Here is a 20,828-nt window from a genome sequence, read left to right on the forward strand (position 1 = left end):
TAAGGAGGGATTGATAGCTCTTACTGCTGTTGTATGTTGTCCATATAAAACAGGTTAAAAACAATCAACAATAACCTACCTTTGCACAAACATACAAAGGGATAAAATCTTGCTCTTGGGATGCTGATTTTGGGTTAGGAAGATGCCTCTTTGCTGGACCATTGTCACCTTGTTGAAATAGGTCTCTATCATCTTCTCTGTATATATATATTAAGTTGTTAGGGTGTGTGAAGGACTGTGTTTTGCAGAGAAACTTCCCAAGAGGCTCCTAATACTACTTGTAACTATTATTTAGTGTTTCTGTGTGGCTATTATCCACCTCGGACACAGCTGCATTTCAATAGTAGGAAGGTGATCAATACATCCTGTGTAAAATAATAATTATTTATTATTTACTGAGTACTGCGGGTAGGTTGCCTGCTATGCAAAATGTAGAAAAAGACAAAAACCTTTGGATACATGATCGGGGGGGAAGGAAAGACAAATGGCTTTGCAGTCTGTCCCTAAGGCAAATGCATTTCTGTGTGTCTGGCATTGCAGTATGAGCTTCATACACAAATTTTACAAGACCATAGAGTCTGGAAAGAGGGGCCAGAAAGTTTGATTCCTCACTTTTTGAATGTGCATAGTGTTCCTGTCTGATAGTGTTCTTTGAGGTGGACTTTTTAGCATGATAACATATTAAAAAACTTTACATGTATGTTTCCCACAGTACATTTGTTGCGCTAAGTACTAATAGTGATCAAGTGATAACGATATCTAGGATGTACACTCTAAATTATTGAGATACTGACCCCAACATAGTCGATAGCGTCTATCAGTTGCTGTTTTCTCTACTTTTAGAAGAGAGGAAATGAGTGGATAAAAAGTTTGAGATATTTGTACAAGGAAACGTACTGGCTGGTTTAAATGAAACGGGCAGTGGATAAATTGACTTGAAATATGCAGTAGGTTTGGGTCAAACTCTGAGCTAGAAAGGAAAATTCTTTGTGAACTTTAAGGGTTTTGGGGTACTCATGAAAGTGATTGTCTGAGGAAGACGATTCCTTCTGCTCTGACGGCCGGTCCTTGGTGGCAAACTGAAGGAAAAAATAAGCCGCATCTGCCCGGCTTCGCCTTGCTAGGAGCAGCGGGGCAAAATCCCCCTATGCCGTGCCGGCCCCGTGAAGGAGCTCTCGAGGAATGAGACGCTGACGGGCCGAAGGCAGCCCAAAAGCCGCCGAACCTCTTTGCTGGGAGGAGGCGGCGGACGCGTGGGAGGCGAAGCCCGGCGGAGCGCTGCTGCCCGTGCCCGGGGCCGTGCCCGCTGTCGGGGCCGGGCGGACCGTGCCGGGGGCCGGGGCGCGGACCCGCGGTCTCTTTAAAAGCCGGGGCCGGCCGGGCGGGCGCGGCGGCAGCAGGGGGCGGCGGCGGCGGCGTGCGCGGGGCTCGGGCTGCTCCGGCACCGCGGCGCGCTCAGCCCTGCGCAGCTCCGCCCGCGGCCGCCCGCGGCTCTCCCGGCACGGCACGGCACGGCTCGGCTCGGCCAGCCCAGCCCAGCTTCCCCGGGACCCCCGCAGCCTCCGCGGCTGGGGCCACGCTGGAGCCCCCTGCCCCGCAGCGCAGGCGAGCCGCGAGTTGGCGCGGCGGCCGGCGCCCGCCCGGCTGCGGAGGTGAGAGGGGCGGGGGGCGGCTCGGCACGGCACGGATCGGAGGGGGCTGCCCGCCCGGCGAGCGCTGAGCGCCGCCGCTCCGGAGCTCCGCGGGTGGGTTTCTCACCCTTCTCACGACAACTATTTCGGATCGTTTTATCCCGCTCCCCGCTCCTTGCTGCCCCGGCGGGGCTGGGCGCTGCCCGCCCGGGCGGAGCGGGCGCGCACCGACCCTCGGGACGCTCCGGCTCCTTTGGTCAGACTTTTTTGGGAGATCGCAGTTCCCGCGGCGGGGCATTTTGCAGTGGAAAATTGGTTGGGGGGGGGCTTTCGAAAAAGAAGATACTACGCTGAGTTACAGCAGGGAGACCCTTAGAGTGAGCCTGCTGTTTGACTAAAGCTTAAGGATTTCTTAAAAAAAAAAAGAAATACTAACGAGAAAAGAAGAGAGGCTGAAGATGAAAGTTTTTTTCTTTAATATTTTTTGCCTCTTCCAAGTCTTCGGATCTATAACGGTAGCGCCTTTCTTCCCCGCCTTCCATTTGTTTGTATTAATGATTTAGTAGCCGTCTTGCCTGAAAACTTCCACCGTGAGTGACTGCTGTGGGTTTTCAGGCAGTCAGTGACCTTAAAGGTTGGTTCAGTGCTTTTTTTCGTGCAAAATCTATGTGAAATAATCGCTGTATTGTTTTTTCTTATTTTTTTTTTTCTATAAGAAAAAAGATACACCTGCTTTATAATTTAAAAGAAAACACCATTGAATCAGGGAGTGATGTAATTCTCCTACCTAAGGGCACCGACTCTGGTGCTTTGCAGGTGACTTGTCTTTTGCTTACTCTTAAATTTATTTTCATGGTAACCTTATGTGGCTAGAAATAACATATTTAACGGTGTTGTTTTAAGAATGTATTTTGTAAAAAATTGAATACTTTCTATTTCAATTTTTTTTTCTTCCTGATTTCTGCCCCTCCTCCTTCAAAAGAAAACAATAAAAAAGATTAAGCATGAGATCAGCGGCAGAAAAACCAAAGGATTGGGGAGACAGAACCGGGGCTAAAAACATTGAATCGTTTATAAAAAGCACACTTTCAGCTTTTTGCTTTTCCAAGCTTTCATTCCACCTTTCTGTGGTCAAACTGTTCAACACTTCGTTGCAAATAGTTTTAAGAAATTATTTCGATTTTTTCTATATTATATTTGTCCCTCCTGTATTTTTTACTACCCGTAATTGTTCTGAGATAAGCACACAACCATCCTAAAAAGGTGAATATTGAAATGACCGCTCACCAATGCCTCATTATTGCATATGTTGAGGGGCTATTTTTTGAGGGGGCGAACTCTTAACTAGACTGGTGAAAAGTCTAAAAGAGATGTTGAGTAGGTGGGGGAAAATTTGATAACAAAAGGTTTTGTTTGCCGTGATGATACGGCCAGCTATTAATTGCAACGTTAACCAGAAAGGTGTAATGTCCATCACTGGTTTCATTTAAAATGGTCATCAATGTTACGTTGAGCAAGTTTATGTAAGGGTTAGTAGTATTTTGGGGGGAGGAGGTTGCAGAGATTATTGCTTCTGGGTTTGCGACTGAACGCACTTTATCAGCTGAATGAACTGGATTATTGTATAGACATAATTTTCCATTTCTCTATCAGTTTCTTTTCAGTATTCGGCACTTTCTTAAACATTTATCTCTCGCTAACAAAGTGTCTGGTTTTCGGGAGTGAGGAGGTGCAGCTGGGGACACTGGAAGTTTGGGGATAATGTGAGCAACAGGATAAATTTATTTATTTAAAAAAAAAACAAACCCCGAAGTTAGGAGGTGAGGATTCTCTTTCTGGAGCATTCGGGCACCTTCTGGTGGGGTATGTCTCTAGGCTTTTAATTATTTATTTCACTTTTGTCCTTTCAGAAATGAAGTAGAGTGAAACCAAAATGAAGCAAAGTAAAATTAGAGTTAGCGTTGAAAAATAAATAAATTAAGCAAGGGGGAACGGCTGGAAGCCCAATACTTGATTTCATCAACCTGGTGGCGATGGCTTCTCGATAGAAGCGATATCTGCCGATATCACCCCTGTTCCATGGCTGTAGCCTGGCCTCATTTTACGCTGCGTTTCCACTGAACATGTTGACGTGCTGCTGCTTATATAAGGGGAAGAACAAATTCAAGCAGATTAGTGCTTGGGATTTTGAGATCGGCTACCCAGATCGCATTGTGGGTTTTTTCCTTTCCTTGGGGGAGCCGGTGGGGGAAGGCTGGAGAATGACGGGAGGGGATGAAATCAGAATGTGTGGTTGGGAGAAGATGGGGGTGATGCGGGGAGCAGCTTATTCGCATAATGTCTGCGCTGCGTCCCTTTTTCTTTTCTTTTTATAAAACCCATTATCTCTAAAAACACATTATTCTTCAGCCGGGTCTAAAAAAAAAATAGTGGGAGGGGTTATCATAGCGAGGGGGTTTGGTATGGGAGTCATTAGACCCACTGCTGCAAAACCAAGATACAGAAATCCATCTGCACCAACATTTCGGAGGGAGGGAGGGCGTAGAGAGGGGGGAAGGGATGGATTGTCTATCTTGGATTAGCGAAGTGGAGCTTTGTATTCTTCATTTTCCTCCCCATTTTCTGCCATTTTCCCCCATCCCCCCCATCCGCACACCCGCTTTCCTCCTCCCAGCCCCCACTCCCCCGAAGGTTTCTCATCCCTTGACGAGAAAATTCTGTGTTACATCCTGATGGCTCTGCGGCTTTTTTTTAGTGCATCACAACAGTGGCACGATGACCTTTACTTCATGCCACACGGATTTGGGTTCCCGATAGGACCGTGACCGCAGCTTGGGCATACTCGTACACCCATAGTCTTGTACTTTGGATAGTCGGTGATTTAATTTTGATTTTTGCGTGTGCATCTTTGTGTGTCTGTGTGGTTGGTAAACACTGGCAGAGGGTAAGGAACGCAATATTTGCCAAAGGCACGTCCATCCATTTCGCCAGCCACTCTTGCCGTTCTCTTTTCCTGGACATTGTGTCACACATCATGAGATTTTGTGCTGGGGAGGGGTGTGCCCTGTGTGGATGGCAGGGGCCTGGGGGTTGGAGGGAGTCTATGTGTACTGGGGAGGGAGAAATTGTGTGGGGGAAATGGACCTGACGATGCTAATAACATTATTTTGGTCAAATGAACGTCTGGTGATAATGATGCAGTGTAACCATCCGTGAAATACATGCTTGCGACACACTGGAATAAAGGTTACTCCAGGGAGCTCCGTCAGAGCCAGGCATGCTCGGGGGAGTGAGCTGACCCCTTGATAGGGGAAACAAAATTTATAAGCATCCCAGGTCCCCTCCCTTTCCAATGCCTCCTTGCACGTCCGAGCTGGAGGGCATTGAGATTGAGAGAGGGGGTGGGCTGCATTGGAGCCAGGACGAAACAAAGCATTCTCGCTTCATCCTCCCATGCCATCCTCTCTTGCCCTCTTTGAGCTTATCCGTACTGTTGATCCAGACGATACAGGAATATCGCCATTTCCATGCAGTCCCTGCTGGAGCCTGGAGGGTGGTGAATTGAGAGGCGGAGAAAAGCTCCTTGTGTTCCTGTTGTAGGATGTGCAGGAGAGCCATGGCTTTTCAGGTCTGAGTGGAGCAGGGAAAAGGCTGGGGTGGGGAAGGAAAAGGAGTTAAGAGTCTTTCCCTCCATCCATTGTTCCCTTCCTTTGTTACCCCAGCTAGAATATGGTGTAGGACCTGACAAGCCTCAGTGGGTGGCCGTGGTGACTAGCACACGGGGATGAGGGAGCTGAGACAGCGAGAGGGAAGCTTTTCCTGCATTTCAGGATGTTCAGGACCCTCTCCAAGGCCTGCTCAGCACCCTCCTTTTCTGGGTGTGAAGGACTGCTGTCTTTGGTCACAGGCTGCTCACACCCAGGCTGAGGGGAGCTGTGGCAGGAAGGTGCTCCTGTGGTTCTGCCAGCTGCTACTTCCATTTCCTCTGTGTGGCTGTGCCTGCTCCAAGGTCTCCCTGTTTCTGGATCTTTCCACTTCATGAAACAATAGCAAAAGTTGAATAAATAGATCTGTCCAGAGCTACTGATCTTTGCCTTTTGCTTTTCTCCTTTCTCTGACCTTGAGGTGCAGTGGTAAACTACTGCCAGGAAGATGGGGGTGGGGGTGTATCCAGTGCCCCACATGGTTGCTCTAGGTGATGCCTGGACAAGTTCCTCTACTCTCCTGTTTTTTGCTCACCAGAGCCAATCTTGCTTCATCTGCCCAGCTTTACCAGTAGTTACTTTTTGATCTTTCCCTGCTTACCTCAGTTACTCAGTACCTCTTACCTCAGTTACTTTGGAAGTGGTTGTTGTGCTGCAGTTCCTGTGCTTGTAGGAATCTTACCATCATATAGTATCCTCAGCTGGAAGTCCAGCTCCTGACCTTGCATGAAACACCCCAAGAATCACACCATGTGCCTGAGGGTGTTGTCCAAGTGCTTCTTGAACTCTTTCAGGCTTGGTGCTGTGACCATTTCCTTAGGGAGCCTGTTACAGTGCCAAAACCACCCTCTGGAAGAAGAGCCTTTTCCTAACATCCAACCTAAACCTTCCCTGATTCAGCTTCAGGACATTTTCTTGAGCCCTTTCACTGGTCACCAGAGAGGAGAGATCAGTGCCTCCCCCTCCACTTCCCCTCATGAGGAAGTTACAGACTGATGAGACTGTCTCCTACAGACTGAGCAGTCCAAGTGACCTCAGCTGTTTCTCATAAGGCTTGTCCTCTAGGCCCTTCACCATCTTTGTAGCCCTCCTTTCAATGCTCTCTCATACCTTTTTATCCTCCTTATACTGGGCTCTTGTATGGCTGCTCTCTAAGATGATGTGGCCATCTGAGCAACAGGCAGAGTGTATTGTAGGGCCTGGGTGCCTGCTCCCATCCCACAGAGAATGCCTCCCTGGTATCTCCCTGGTGGGCCCACCTTCGCATCAAGGTTTTATGGTTCCTTCTTTTCCACAGTGATTCAGGTACTAGTGTGTTCTTGTGGCAGGGTTAGCTTGCTTTTAGGAATTATTTGTTAACAGGAAAAGTTGGAAAAAGCGTTTTTGTAGGTACATTTCAATGACTGCCATGTGAGTTTCGTAGCTCACCCTGACTGTCATGCTTTGCCCTTCCTTGAGCTTTCACGACCAAGGTGAAAAGGTTCTTCAAGGAAGAAGAATGTCGACATTGTGGAAGTTACTTGACCCTGAATGTTTTGCACCCTTGAAGTGAGATGAGAACTCATTTCCTGCAAAGCATTCAGAGAGTGAGAGGTGGTGTCGGGGGTAATTTGTGGTAGCAATGATGGTGGATTTTAAGATTCAAGTCCCTGTGCAAAAAGGAAATAAATGTGCCTCCTCCGTCCCTTACTTTCTTCCCTTTCTAAGCAGGTTGCCAAGCCATCAGGTACAACTTTTTGGCAACTTTTTGACAACTATCAGGCAACTTTTTTTTTTTTTGTGTTAGGATTGGATTTAAACCCTCAACCTAGAGGATACCTTCAGATTGTACAAAATGGTTGGGCTCCTGTCTGGACTATTCCTGGGAAGGTAGAGTTTAGCTCCCTTTTGTTTGTATCAGCAATGGTGTTCTGGTAGACCTACTGAACTTCTTTTTCTGCAGCCTCCTCCAGGGCTCTTTAGAGTATTTTTTTTGAGAAGCAGAGTGTATTCCCCCTCCCCCCCCCCCCCCCCCCCATCTGTTTTCCTTTGCCCTCTCCTTTAGCTCTGTGCTCTGGGCATATGCAGGTGGATGTCAGGATACTGGCTGAGCTGTGGTAGGCTGTATCACTGATAAGGAGACATAGTGATCTGTCCAAGAACAAACTGAAGGAGTCAGAAGCGTTATGATGACCAAAAGCCAGGATAAGAGATGACCTATGATGATGATGCAGGAGATGTGGTGTTTAATTTAAAAACAAAATGCATCCAGCTTAATCTGCCCCTGCCCCCCACCAGCATGAAGAGAAGACAGGCTGTATTTTCAGACAATTGCCCAAGCAGCTGTAGCCAGAAATTACCCAAATTTTGGTTAAGCTTTGGAAATTTTTATCAGTTCTCATCTCTCTCTCACCCCCCTTTTCTAAGTAATAGCAGTCTGTCAGTCTTGCAGAACTGGTTTTTAATTCATACAGCAAGTGGTGAGGAAGATACTTTTGATTTTGGAAACCAAGATACAAGAGGGACTGATAACTTCTTGAAACCAGTACACTACATAATCTTGGTTCAGGTTGTTTGCTTTTTCTTTTGTTTTGTTTCCTCTCACTTGGGCATAGACAATGGCAATTCATGTGTAAAGGACTCTGAGAATCAGAAGTGATGTTTCGACTTCTCGCTGCCATCCAAACAGCCACACCAAGACGTGATTTTAGAAAAGCGGCATGGGAGAAATTTGGTCTGCCTTCTTGTTGTGGGCAATGGATGGCACTTTCAGTGCTCAGTTTATATATACCCTTTTCTGATTTTTTTTCCTTTTTTTAATGGAAAAACCACGACTTTTGGTTTGGCTAGCCTGAGTATGATTTTACGGAAGTCTAGTAGGGATAAAATGCAGTGTTTCTGTAGTGATGTTCTTGAAAAGTTGAGTGATAAGACTCCTACTGGAAATACACTAGTGATGTTAGAAGATCCTGCATTTTTCCTGAAGGGAAGATGGGAACACAGTTTCTCTTGTTACCGTTCACAGAAAACAGTGCTCTCTGGGCACTGTGGACAGCTCTTGTGAGCTGTACACACACAGCCAGCTTGGCAAAGTGCTCTGTCTGGGCTAAAGCCTTCAGCCTCTTTAGACTCTGGGCTGCTGTGGGCATCACTGTGTGGCTTTTCAGACAGTGGTGGAGGTTCACTTACAGCTGTCAGAAGTTCAGTTCTGTCTGAAATATGGCCCCCTGCTACAGGGTGTGTTAGCCCTTCACCTGCTTTGCTTCCCCTTGTCTCAGAGCTTTCTTCTTGTTTTTCACAGCCATGTGCCTGAGTTCTCCCCCAGGCGTACTCCCCTGCCTGTTTTTTGTCTGCTGGCAGAAGGAGTGATCTGGGGTGGTGGGAAGGGTATATCAGGGATTTTGGGGCTGTCAGTGTATCTGTTGTGTCTCAGTGGTGTGCTGAGCTCCTGTCCTTTCCAAATTCCTTTCCTCTGCCCTTGACGGTGAGGGACGGCTTATTTCAAACACAATCTGCTTGTGTCATTCCTAGTCCTGCCGCTTGTCATCCATCACATCATGGGAACTAATTAACACTAGTAGCTTTGGGTCCTGGGAATGGCAGTGCTGGGATGGTAGACTCTTTGAAAGATCCTGATGTCTCCCTTCAAAACTAGGGCAGCTCAGCCCAGGAGTTCATGGACTCTGCTGTCCTTTGCCAGCTGCACCAGCCATGTAGTGTGGGTGCCTGTGTGTGTAGCAGGGAGGGTGCTCAAGCCCTAGGCCTGCCTTATAGTGCCCTTGACAGTGCTGCAGCATCCCCTGCATCCAAGTACCTCCCAGCAGCCGGATGAGAGCCAAGAAATGGGCTAGAATAATAATTGACGAGGATAAGGGGAGGTATGATGTAAACTTTTTGAAGCTGCCGGTAGCATTTCCACTGCCTTTGGGTACATATGGCTGTGCGTAGTTCCAGGATCTGCTTGTGAGTTTGACCGTCTGAGAATCCCCTGCTCATAGGGGCACACTGTTTCTGCTCTGCTTGCTGTGCTGATGGGGTGGTCATCAGAGGAATCAGTGTGCTGCTCCTGTGGGGACAGCAGGAGTAAAGATGAGGCCGCAGTCATACTCCCAGGCTATGCAGAGAGCACTTGCTCCCCTTCTCCTTCTACTCTGTGTTTTCTGCTGTTGTGGGCCAGTTCTAAGAAAGGAAGGAGTCCTGTGGGTATGGAAAGAAAGGTAACTAAGCAAGAGGATGATGTTTGCTAGCAGCTGAAGGAGGATGAGAAGAGGAATAACTTTCCAGTGGGATAATTGTCTAATGGGATTGGCTGCATCTGCAGAGCAGGGTAGTGCTGGCTTTGTTTCAGTTTGCTCTTGCATCCCATTTTTTTTTCCAATAATGTGTTAATTAAACATTGATTTCAAGGGGAAAAGGAATCTGCTTGAACTGCAGAAGCTAAATGGAGTGTGGAGGAATGGGATCTGGTGAGGGATGTGTGGAAGGACCTTCTGTCCTGTCTTCATGACTAGTCATGGAGGGAAGCAAGGAAAGGACTGTAGGAAAATCTGTTCACCTTAACCTTAGAGTCCTTCACTCATCTTAAGTGTGAATCTTCTTCCTTGTGTAACTGCACAGTTTCCCAGTCATATGAGTTAAGGAATTACCAGGTGGACAACAGTATTTCTTACAAAATACTTAATTTCTATTACAAAGCAAAATGGAAGAGAGATCTTTTCAAAGTGTTCAAGAGGCTTTAATTCCAGTTTGATATTCTTCTAATTTTCTGCTCTTATAGTTAGTGTTGTACATATAAATGAGTCAAGTTGTGGTGCAAGTTAAGCCATCAGTTGTAATGCTCTTGCTACTTGCAGATATCTAACTGACCTTCATTTACTACATATGGATGTCAGTCACTGAACACACATATAAGGTTGTGATATGCAGTTCTTGATACTTTCTCTTCTGGTCCTTGGGGCATTGGAAGGTGAGACAAGATTATGATATGTCCTTCCCTTGCTTGGATGAGCTCTTCTGTTCATTAGACTGGAAGAGCCAATGGAAGGCTGTGCTGCCCTCCTTTTGTGCTCCCAAGTGTTAGGGATGTACAGAGAAGATAGGAGTCCTTGCTTTAGTCTGAGATCTTATCTGGAATAAACTTCTCTGCTGATGTGAGCAATACATTCTTAACAGTACTAAACAGTTTGATTTGAGTTTTTTTGACCACAGTGCTTTCTGTCTTCACTAGTTCTGGGAAGTAGTGGAAAGGAGGGAATGACCTGTCTGACCTTTCTGAGCATTGCATAAGTCTGAATTAAAGTGATCTCACAAAGATCTTGGTCAGTTCATGTGAGTGAAGCAAGTGAAATAGCAGCATTGTCCTGAGAAGGAACCCATCCTAGCTGTTAAATTCCTTTCTGCACCATTTGCAGTATCAGTCTACAGAAGAATCTGCTATAGGACACATTTGAAAAAGAACAGATTAAGCCACAGAGTAACTGTTTTCTAGGAAGATTTTTGACCTGCTGATGGCTGGTGAAATCCACAAAATCACAGAATGGTTAGATTTGGGAGGGACTCTCGAGGTCATCTGATCCAACCCCTTGCTCAAGCAGGGCCACCCAGAAATGATGACCATGTCCAGATGTCTTTTGAATATCATCAAGGAGGAATACTCTACAACATCCCTGGTCAACCTGTGCCAAGGCTCAGTTACTCTTCCAGTAAAAAAGGTGTTTCCTGATGTTCAGGCAGGACCTTCTCTGTTCCAGTTTGTGCTCATTGCCTCTGGCCCTGTCACTGGGCAGTACTGAAAACAGTCTGTCTGTGTTACCTTCACATCTTGCCTTCAAGGTGCCTACAATTATGTACATCGATCAGACACTGCCCTCCCCAGACACCCTTTAGAGAATTTTCTCCTCCACACTAAAGAGTCTAAGCTTTCCCAGCCTTTCCTGGTATGAGAGACACTCACAATCTTCTTCATGGCCCTTTGTTGGATTCCCCCATGATGTCTGCCTCTCTCTTGTACCAGTTAGTCCAGAACTGCACACAGTACTCCATGTTTGGCCTCACTGGTGCTGAGTAGTGGGAAGGATCCCCTTCCTCAACCTGCTGACAACATGTCTGATGCAGCCCAGGATACCATTAGCTGCCTTTTGTGCAAGGGCATATTGTTGGCTGATATTCAATGTGGTGTCTACCAGGAACTCAAGTCCTTTCCTAAAAGACCTTTTCAGCCAGTAAAGTCACTTTTTAGCCAGGTGTTCCTCTTCATGTACTGATCCATGACCCATGAACTTCATTACAGTGGTATTGAGTGTCAGCAGAGCAGGCAGGATGGTCCTTAGGTATTAATTTAAGAAGCAGAATTCTGGAGTTCTTTCCCAGAGTCTGTTTAACCAGTTTTTCATAACAGTCTTCACTTAGCCATTTGCTGAAAATTTGAAATTATCATTTGTAAAACATTGAGTTCCTTGAAAGGAAAGCTTCATCTGTATGATAACAGAATAGAATAGCTCCAGTCGGAGGTGACCTACAAGGATCAACTAGTCCAACTGCCTGACCACTTCAGGGCAGACCAAACATTAAGGGATATTAAGGGACATATATTAAGGATATTGTGCAACTGTCTCTGAGAGTCATAGGTCATTGATCAACTCTCTAGGAAGCCTGGTTCAGTGTTTGGTCACCCTCTTTTTAAAATGTTGCCTGATATCTGATCTGAACCTCACCTGCTTCATCTTTGAATCATTCCTGTACGTCCTGTCACTGAATGCCAGGGAAAAGAGCTCAGCACCTCCCTCCAGTTTCCCTCTGGAAGGTGTAGATAGCAGTGGGCTTGCCTCTCAATCCCCTTTTTTTCCCTAACTAAATAAACCCAGAGTGCTCCGCCACTCCATAGAGGGCATGTGTCCTAGCATTTCAGCAGCTTTATCCTCTTCTGGACACATTCAGTTAACATAATTTTTAATTTTGGGGTGAGAGAAATTCTGGTAATTTATTGTTGTCTTATGATGGCTGGTTACACACTACAATTTTTTGGTAGACCACAAAGAAAAGAAATTTTCAATTATTGATTACTTTGACTTTTTGAAGGGGGACAAAGAGAGTGCAGAAGTCCTGTGGGGAGACCAAGGCCAACCTTCTTGAGGGACTCTGAATGCCTGTTAGTGCATTGATATCCTGGTATTAAAATCTGCTACTTTGTCTTGTCAGCTCAAGCAGCATTTTCAGAGAGGGTATGATACAATGTAATTTCAGGTATATGCATTAAAAATACCTGCTGCATATCTGGGAATCAAATGTTAAGGACTTTATGGAGAAAATACAAAGAAACATTGATCTTTGATGTAATTTCATATAGGTCATTAAACAAATACATATTAAGGGTGTATCTAATACCAGTGGACCAAAAGTCATAATTTTGTTGAGCCAGGTCTCAAGGATTTAGTTTGATATAATTTGTTTTTTAAATGTGTCCCTTCTCTTCCTTGTTGGTTGACATGAGCTAATGAGTTGCTAGCAGCTCTGTTGGGTACTAGCTTGGGTCGCAGAGTGATGTGGTGCCTAGGATGTTGCTGCACACTTTTGGCAGCAGACTGTAATTTCATTAAGAAAATGTGTTCTATGAGGCTAGAGGGAGCTACTGTTAACTTATGAAGACCACCATGTATTAGTGTATTGTGTTTGAGTGGCCAGGTTTTGGTGGCTGGCGGGGGGCTACAGGGTGGGCTTTTATGAGAAGCTGCCAGAAACTTCTTCCATGTCTGGCAGAAGAAATGCCAGCTGGCTTCAGATGGATGTTCTGCTGGCTAAGACCAAGCCAGTCAGGAATGGCAGTAACATCTCTGTGATAACGTTCTTGAGAAGCAAAGAAAAGTTTTGCACAGAAGCAACTGTGGCCAGAGAAGAAAGGAAGGAGAATATGTGACAGCAGCAACTCTGCAGACACCAAGCAAAAAAGGCAGGGCAGGAGGGGCTTAGGGTGCCAGAGCTGAGATCCCCCTGCAGCCTGTGATGAAGACCATGGTGAGACAGGATGTGCTCCTGCAGCCCATGGAAATCTATTGGAGTGCAGAGATCCACACTGTTGCAGGGGGATGCCTGAAAGAAGGTTGTGATGTTTTGGGAAACCTGTGCAGGAATAGACTCCTGGCAGGGACCTGTGGATCCATGGAGAGAGGAGCCCATGCTGGAGCAGGTTTGCTGACAGGACCTGTGATCCCATGGGAACCCACGCTGGAGCAGCCTGTTCTTGAAGGACTGAACCCCCATGGAGAGGGATCCGTTTTGGAGCAGTTCGTGAAGGACTGTAATCCATGAGAAGAACTCATGCTGGAGGAGTTCATGGAGGACTGTCTCCTATGGAAAGGACCCCACACTAGAGCAAGGAGAGGACTTGTCTCCTTGAGGAGGGAGTAGCAGCAGAAACAACATGTGATAAACTGCTCATAATCTCCATTCCCCATTTCCTTGCACTGCTGGTAGGGTGAAGGTAAAGACTTGGGAATAAAATTAAGCCCAGGAAAGAGGGAGGGGTGTGGGGAAGGTGTTTTTAGGTTTTACTTCAAACATATCCTCCTTTGATTTTGGTTGGTAATAAATTCAATTAATTTCCTCAAGTTGAGTCTGTTTTGCCTGTGACAGTAACTGATGAGTGATCTCTTATTTCAACTCATGAGTCTTTCTTTATATTTTCTTTCCTTATCCAGTTGCAGAGGGGAGTGGTAGAACAGCTTTGGTGAGTACTTATCATCCAGCTAGGGTCAACCTGCCAGAATCAGGTAGAAGGCAGAGTGAAAAGGGAGCAGCAAATTGATAGGCTTTTGATAAGACAGTGCTAACTCTTTTCAAGAAGTTTGAGCACAGCAGTTCTTCCTTTCATGCTCTTTGTTGCCAATGTGTAACATGAGGTTGGAAGTTGATCTGCTTTCTTGGCACAACATAGATAATTTACTAATTAAACCAGAAAATGGTCTAAACTTGATAAGAAACAATTTATTAAAGACAAATGAAAAGTACTGTACTTGGAAAGATCTACTCAAATGCCTGTATGTAAAATGGGGGATAACAAGCCAGGCAACAGAACTGCAGGAAAGGATCTGGGAGGCACTACTGTGAGTCAGAGACTGAATATGAGTCAAGAGTGTGGTGATGTTGCAAAAAAGCAAATCCCATTTCAGGGTATATTTAACAGGAATGTCACGTGTAGCACACAGGCAGTAGTTTTTCTACGCTAGCAGCCACTGCTGAAGCCATAGCAGAGCACTGCATCCAGTGAGAGCAGGAAAACCAGAAACAGTGGAAGGAGATGAGGAGAGAGCAGCCAGAGTGGCAAACGCCGTCTGCAAGGAGAGGATTGGTTGGGTTGGTTTAGGCCGGAGAGAAGATTGACGAGGGAAGAGCTGTCCAATATTTAAAAGCTTGTCTTAAGAAGACAGTGATTAATTGTTCTCTGTGTCCACTGGGGATAGGACAAGAAGTAATCAGCTTAATTTGTAGCAAGGAAGATGTGGAGGTAAGTGCTAGGAAGAGCTTCATGAGTATTTGGAAAGTTAAGCAGGAAAACAGTGTCCTGGTGTCCTGAGGGAGGCTGTAGTGCCCTCATCACAGGAAGTTTTAAGAACAGATGAGACAGGAGACACAAAATTTTATCTAGGTTGTTTTATTATAGTTTTGACAGGTTCAGAAGGGAATGGGCTGCCTGAGCTCCTGATGTCTGGTCCCAACAGCTCTTGCAGTGCCTGAGAGGCAGGCTTGTCCCCTCACTGGCAGTTGTGATGGGAGCATTGGGAAGCAGAGCTGGGGTGAATCACTCCCTCTGCAAATTGCCCTACAGCACCTTCCGTGCCCCTGGCATAATCCAGTTTTACAGTGCACATCCCAGGAAGACCTGAGGGAGTTTGTGTGTTCAGCAGTATTACATTAGCATCCAGCACTGTAAGCCTTTCTATTTCTGCAGATAAACAAGCAGAGGGCTGGCTCAACTTCCTACGTCTTCATAACTAGGAATTGGAAGTTACTGGAGACTTTTATCCTGGTTACTAATTCATTTGCACTGGGAAGACTTGGTGAAATTATTTGGAGATGGCAAAAAAGGCTTACACTTCTCCTTTCACCTATTAAAAACCACCACAGATTTGTATGGTGTGTTAAAGTTACAAGATAATCTTTCTGTGCTCTTCCATCAAAAGAAGTAGACAAGAGCAAAGGATTTTCCTCACTGCGATATCTTTCTTCCAGAATCCTTGAGCAGAATAGTGTGGATGAGGCATTGCAGGAGGTGCCTCTGCACCCAGTGGATTGGAGAAGAGAGAGCCTAATGCTTGATTCAGTAACTTGGGTACTCGTGAGAAGGGCTCATTGCACTTTAAGAGAGGAGAATATTTGTTGGTGAATGGGGCTTTTCTCCCCCGAGAGTTCAGCAAAACCTTTCAGCTACTAGCAAGCAATCCAAGGTATACTATGTGGCATGTTACTGCTATATTTTCCTGAAACATAGATTTACACTAACAACCTGTCTGGATCCAGCTGGGCCTAGGAGTGAATTTCTGAGTGTCTCCAGTGCAGAGAACCAGTTTCCCTAGTGAACCTCAAGAAAGGGAGATTTTTCCGTTAATTTAAAAGAACATCAGGGAATATATGCTTGTTGAAGTTGTACAGTATTGTGCTTGGCCACAGTATGTGTGCACAGTTTATAATGTAACTGTTTTCCACCATCTTACATAAACTTGTAACTGCAGGCTCTTGCCATTCTTCAGAGGGAGTAGAGGATGAAGATACTATACTCTGCTTCTTGGCACTAGAAATGAGTCAGGGTTGACACACAAAAGTAGGAGGCAACAGTTTGTGTGTAGGAAGCTTGTTCTGTCCAAAGAAAATCTATGGATTATATGCAGGGTGTTAGTCCTGCTACATTTCAAGGCTGGTATCTTCTGCTGGAGCTGAGTTCACACACACTCACTATTTGGAGCATATGGAGAACTCAGCAGATCCAGCCCTCGAGGGATGACTGGTGAAATGGTTGAAGGTAGGTTGGGATGTAATTATTTGTTTATGAGGCCCCATAATGCACCAAGTTATAATTGTTTATGAATACTGCTGTGAAGTCAGGAGGGAAACATTCCAACCCAAGGAGATACTAAGATATAACCTAATTATTGTTGTTATTTTTATTCCTGCCTATTGTGCTAGCACCTACACAATGCTTGTTCAAACACAGGGCAAAAAATGTTCCCTGCCCCAAAGAGCTAGCAAGCTAAGGATGAGACAGGAGACAACAGATGGACACAGATAACTGGGGGAGTACAGAAAACCCAAAGATTGGTCAGCAGGATGGGTGGTATGATACCATGTTGACAGCTTAGCTGTTGTCAAGCTTTCTGTAGGCAAGCGGCAAAGAATTATAACAATAATTCAAACAGCGTCCTTTGCTTTGGTGGTGTTGTGTGTGCATCTTCCATCTGTTTAAATAAAACATCTTAATTATCATTCAGTGAGGCTTTTTCTGTCCCAGTAACTTCCCATCATTCATGTGGTATAGATAGGGAGGCACACTGGTCCAACAATGAAGTGTCCATTGCAATTTTCAAGGGAAACTGTAGTTTATTGTTGAATGAGACTAAACATGGGATTTTGCTGCCCTGTGTTTTAAAGGACACCAGGAAAAGACTGATGGATCTCAGCAGGATGAATATTCAAAGTTAAGCGACGTAATGCAGGAGGTTTGTTGGCTAGTGTCTACCCAAATGTTGCAAAAACTATCTAATGCCTTTCATAGGCAACAATTCTATCTATATAAGTCGTGTGGTGCTCTACTGGTGAGTGCAGGAGTGGCTGAAAGAGTGGAGTGCTCTGATTCAGCTGAAGAGTGAACAGTTGTTCCACATATGTGGCTGTCCCCAGCTGCTGGGAAATTTGAGTGCGCTTGGCCTTAGGACTCTGCCTATGCCAGTGTCTGCATTCACATGTAAGTCTTCTTTTGGGTGCTACCTAGAGAGAGCCACAAAATGGAAGATAGACATGAGGCAATTTTAGGGAGTCCTTGTTTCTGAATGAGATTTATAACAAATAACTTTGTGTGGTGCTGTCATTTCTCTAACTGTGTGATGTGTTATCATCGCACAGTATGTCAACCTCAGACATGATGTAATGGATGGTGAGGTTTCATAGCTGCTTATACAGTTTTTAGGTTTGGTGCTGAAGAACAGAGAATGAAGAGTAAATATTTAGCTGTTCTTGACCTGAACATACCCAACTCTTCCACCTTCTTTGTGTATCATGCTCTAGCTGCTCACCATTAGGATGGTTCTTGCATTAGCTTGTAAAAGCTAATCATATATTGAAGTGTATTGGCCAAAGCATAGAAACCAGGTCAAGGGATGAGTTTGTTCCCCCATACTCTCAGCACTTGTGGGATTATGTCTGTTTATTGTGCCTCGTACTGGGCTCCCCAGTACAAGAAAGACATTGGCAAAATGCAGCAAGTCCAGCTAAGAACCCCTGAGGAATGCTGTTAGGAACTGGCTGCCATTGGGTTGTTGCATTGCTGACCACTAGCCCTGGAGTGCAGTGGTCCTGCCAGTTTTCCACGGGCTTTGCAGTGCACTGATCTGCTACCAGCTGCCTGCAAACCATAGAATCACATAAAATCTTGAGTTGGAAGGGACCCATAGGGATCATCAAGTCAAACTCCCTGCTCTTCACAGCACTGCCTAAAACTAAACCATATGACTGTCATCCAGATGCTTCCTGACCTCTGACACTTGGTGTCCAGACTTCTTCCCTGGGAAGCCTGTTCTAGTGACTCCCTCTCAGTGAGGAACATTTTCCTAATGTCCAGTCTGAACATCCTCTGATGCAGCTACATAGCCTTGTTTACAGTCATACCACTGGGGACTCTTTCAAAAGTTGTGCCATTGTGCCATTCTTTTACTTGCTGGGCCTATCTCATCACAGAAGGCAACCTGACTGTTTTTTGGTATTTTTTTCTTTCATGCTGGCTGTTCCAAATCACATTCTGGTCATTTGTATGCCTAAAAAAGGGTTCCAACAGGATTTGCTGACCAACCTCCCTTGGGACTGATGTTAGGCTAACCAGCCCATAAGTCCGTGAATCTTCCCTCTTGTCCTTTTAGAAGACAGGTGTGATATTTACCCATTTCCAGTCACTGGAAGCCTCCTCCAATTATCACAACTTTTCCCATGTAATTGAGAGTAACCTCACAGTGACAGCAGCCACCATTGCATGTCTCTGTGCTCTTGGGGCATCTTTTCATAGGGATTTGAGTATGCCCAGCTTGTTTAAATGGTTCTTAACTCAGTCTTCCTCTGCTATGGACAGTGTTCAGTCCCCTGGATTCTTCCACTGGGCACGTGGAACAAGAAGGCTGAGAATAGTCCTTGAAAAAGGTATCAAGGACCTAAATGTTTTCTTTTTACCACTGGTTTCTTGTTCATTCAGGTTTGGGCCCACAGATTCCTTAGTCATGCTTTTGCTAGCAGGGTGTATTAAGAAGCCCTTCTTGATGCCTTTCACATTTTATGAATTTTCATGCAATTTCAAGCTTTTCTAATTTTCATCCTGACATGCTGAAGCAGAGTTTCAGTATTCTTGAGAAGCACACCCCCACTTTCACCTTTCATTCGCATCCTTTTGTGTTTGAGTGCTGTCAGGAGTTTCCCATTCAGCTGCTTGCTTCCTTCCACACCCACTTGGCTTCCCACAAATTGAATTGAACTGTTCTTCTGCTTTGAGGAGTTTGTTATTTCAGATCTTTAAGGTCTCCTGGGTCCCTTTGCTAGATTATTCCATGTAAGTGCTCAGTGAATGATTTCTTAAAGCTCTCCAGTGATTATTCTGTCACTGTAATTGTGCTGGAAAAAAGGTTCAGTTTGTAAACTGATTCGTATGTCATTTCAGATTTGGTTGTTCTTGTCTGTAATTTTTGTTTCTCTTTGTGTTAAACACATTATACCTCTTCTCTCTATTTCCACTTAAGTCTTTTCTGTCTTGCTTCTGGTGGTTTGACCCTGGCTGGATGCCAGGTATCCACCAAAGCTGCTCTGCCACTCCCCTCCTCAGCTGGACAGGGAGAGAAAATATAGCAAATGGTCCATGAGTTAAGGGCAGTGAGGGATCACTCACCAAATGCTGTCATGGGCAAGAGACTTGACTTGGGGAAAGCATTTGAATTTATTACCAATCAAAATCAGAGCAGGATAATGAGAAGTAAAAGGAAATCCTAAAAGCGCCTCCCTGCAGCCCTCCTTCCTTCCCAGCCTTAGTTTCATTCTTGATTCTCTACCTCCTTCTACTTTCAGCAGCACAGGAGGATGGGGAATGGGGGTTACAGGCAGTTAATCCCATGTTGTTTCTGTTGCTCTGTCCTCAGGGAGAGGAGTCTTTCCCTTGCTCTAGTGTGGGCTCCTGTCCACAGGAGACAGTTCATTAAGAAATTTTCCAATGCAAGTCCTTCCCACAAGCTTCAGTTCTTCACAAACTGCTCCAACATAGATCCCTTTCCTCAGGATGAGGCCCTTCAGGAACAGACTGCTTCAGTTTGGGTCCCCCACAAGGTCACAAGTCATGCCAGGAGCCTGCTCCAGCACAGGTTTCCTGAGGAGTCACAACTTTCTTTGGGTATTCACCTGTTCCAGCATGGGCCCCCTCCATGAGCTGCAGGTGGATCTCTGCACCCCCACGGATTTCCAGGGACTACAGGGGCAAATCCTGCCTCACCATGATCTTCTCTGTGGGCTGCAGGGGGATCTCAGCTCTGGTGCTTAGAGCACCTCCTGCCCCTCCTTCTCCACTGACCTTGGTGTTCTGCAGAGTTCTTCCTGTTATATATTCTCACTCCTCTCTTTTCTGATCGCAGTTAATTCTGCGCATAAACTTTTTTTTCCTTCATAAATTGGTTATCAGAGTGGTGTTACAGAGAGGTGTTACTACCATCACTTATGGGCTCAGCCTTAGCCAGTGGCAGGTCTGTTTTGGAGCTGACTGGCATTGGCTCTATTGAACATGGGAGAAGCTTCTGGAAGTTCTCAGAGACTCCATCCCTTCAGCCCCCCAGTTACCATAACTTTGCCATGCAAACATGGCTTTATAGCCTCTTTTTGCTGGACTCTGTCTAGATATTTTCATGTGTTTAATTTATGGTTAAGTTGTTGTTGTTGTTGTTGTAGTTCTGGGATTTTTTTTCCCTGACACCTCTCTTCTTTATACTGTCAGAGGTAAATAATCAAATGGAAAGGGCAGGAGGCAGAAACTTTCTTTTTCATCCTGTCATTGAATTACTTCATGACAAAAGCAAATTGCTATCTCTATTTCTTATCTCTGAAAAAGGTCTCAAATGCAATAGATGGAGTTGAAATTCTTTTTGTTGAAGATCATAGACAACAGAATGATTTATTTAATCACATTTGGTACACTCTTCATCTTAGGATTGGTTTGAGATAGTATCCCAAACCGTTTTCTCCATTAATGGCTGTCAGACATATCAGCAGATGCTGCCAACCCACAACATTC

The 20,828-nt window shown here is 45.4% G+C and overlaps 1 protein-coding gene across 1 annotated transcript in view; it reads left to right on the forward strand.

The window, feature by feature from the left end:
* Nucleotides 1-1,457: 1,457 nt before the first annotated feature.
* NRXN3 (neurexin 3) overlaps nt 1,458-20,828 on the forward strand; it is a 961,828-nt gene continuing 942,457 nt past the window's right edge. Inside the window, exon 1 of the mRNA XM_058828761.1 lies at nt 1,458-1,652. The gene's annotated coding sequence lies outside the window, so the exon portion shown is untranslated. The remainder of the gene's footprint in view (nt 1,653-20,828) is intronic.

This window comes from Poecile atricapillus, chromosome 1, assembly GCF_030490865.1.
Source record: "Poecile atricapillus isolate bPoeAtr1 chromosome 1, bPoeAtr1.hap1, whole genome shotgun sequence".
In the NCBI taxonomy this organism is placed as follows: Eukaryota; Metazoa; Chordata; class Aves; order Passeriformes; family Paridae; genus Poecile; species Poecile atricapillus.